This window comes from Phytophthora infestans, genomic scaffold (assembly GCF_000142945.1).
Source record: "Phytophthora infestans T30-4 supercont1.52 genomic scaffold, whole genome shotgun sequence".
In the NCBI taxonomy this organism is placed as follows: domain Eukaryota; phylum Oomycota; class Peronosporomycetes; order Peronosporales; family Peronosporaceae; genus Phytophthora; species Phytophthora infestans.
In genome coordinates this window covers 912,840-914,764 of record NW_003303707.1, presented here as the reverse complement: position 1 = coordinate 914,764, position 1,925 = coordinate 912,840, and the positions used below count along the sequence as shown (strand labels likewise).

Below are 1,925 nucleotides of genomic sequence, written 5' to 3'. Positions count from 1 at the left end.
CTGTTATTGTTTTGATATTCTGTCATCCCAGACTCTTGCGCATCTGGTGACCTATTTTTTATTCGCCAGTTCCGAGAAAAGTGTCGTTTCGATGCGTGGTGGGCCCGGGATGACAATTCGAGTTGAGTTGGAAGTTCATGTGAAGTCCTGGAAACAAGAAAAAAAGAAGATCCACGCTTCCCTAACTCAAAAAGTCATTAGAAACCGAGGGTAGCTTGTATGGAGACTTTTGTTCCTCGTGCGCTAAAACGCCGAATTAAATTTTTTATCTATACTTAACAGGAAAAAAGTTGCCTCCTTCGCGATATATAGGCAAATAAAGAATGGGTGCTATCATTTCGGGACAAAACAGGTGAAAATTTAGGTCGAAAAAAGTGTTTATAGACAAGGCATTTGAATTTAGCCAAAATCTGACTTGACCACGGGAATGCGCGCATAAAAGCACCCCTAGGGCAGCTTTTATACGGAGCAGTCTCATTTGCTTCCTGGATGTGCAGGGCCAAACATGGCCAAAAGTGGTGATTTTGGCCGTCCAAGGTGTCCATTTTCCGCGAAAATGGCGTTTTTTGGCGTCACTAAAAAAATCATTGCGAAGCAACTACTGGAGATATGCTTGTAAAACTTTGGGAGCGGTCGTGCGAACACATGCGCCAAGTTTTCTGCTAAAGTCTGCAGGCCAGATCTGCCGGGCGGCACATAAAACCGGAAAAAACCACCTAAAAAAAGAGCATGCCAAACAAAGTCTCACATTTCGCTGAATAACTTTTGATCTAGAAGAGTTAGACAAATTCTGATTGCGGGAACGGCTCCGCCGTGTGTTTTTACATATGTCTATGTCCCGTAGATAAAAAGTACATGTTGCAAAAAAAGTACATGTTGTACATAAATCTACCTTTGATATTCGGATTCCCCGTGAAAAACTACGCCTAGGCCGCAGGGTTACAAAGACGAGTCATTGCACTTATGCCCTTTTATAGACGCTTTTAGAAATCGGCCAAAACAGTATTTATTAATTTAGACAGTGTTCCGCTGACATGTCGCATGCTGCGATATGTCCACGTGAAAGAGCACCGAAAAGCACCCCTAGAACACCCTTCATACCCGTTCTAACGGTTCTCTTTCATCTTCATAATAATCAAATTAAAGAACACCATACAAAAAACAAGATCTCGTGTGTAGTGGCTCGCCAGGCATACTAAAACCAAGATGTCGTGTGGGCACATGCCAGACATCATATCTTGCGTTTGCAAACACACGCAAAGTCGGGTAAACAGCTCAAAACGGGCTAAAAAGTAGACAGCACCCGGACTTTCCCCGGGTGGTCACCCACCCGAGTACTACCCGAGCTTGAGGCTGCTTAACTTCACAGAGCAGACGGGATATGGTGCTTTCAGCCTAAGATGGCCGTCTACATTTGACTTTGACCGACACACCTATTAGTGTTTATCACTCGTATACATTGGTACAACACATTTACACACTCACATGTCCACATACGTGGCCATAGACTGCACACGATGGCCCCCGAGGCGGGCGTGTGGGCCTCAGAATTGGCTGGGTGGATGGCTACACTTTATATAGTAACAAAACAAAAAGGGGGGGTGGGGGTGGCGCACTCCAATACAAACGTGTGAACAGCAGCTCACTCCTACAACGCAGCATACGTATTCTCTCCGATAGGAACCCCACACAGAGCGACACCTTCATACACAGCAGTGCAGATAGCCGCCGCACCCCATATTTGCGCATACGCGGCCTGGAAACAATGTTAAACCACCAAAGTGGCCATTTACGACTTGGACAACCATACCTACGCTTCCTATGCGACATGACATGTGCACGTACGCGTCTTAGGCAATATGAACACCTTCGACACCTTCATACATGCCCAGGAAGAGCTCCGCTTAAGTCCGACACCAACTTGT

The 1,925-nt window shown here is 45.7% G+C and overlaps 1 non-coding gene across 1 annotated transcript; it reads right to left on the bottom strand.

Annotated features, from left to right (window-relative positions):
* Positions 1-1,289: 1,289 nt before the first annotated feature.
* On the bottom strand, positions 1,290-1,405 carry PITG_33391. The gene has a single exon (XR_009934785.1). It is a non-coding gene; the product is annotated as an 8S ribosomal RNA (ribosomal RNA).
* Positions 1,406-1,925: the final 520 nt, after the last annotated feature.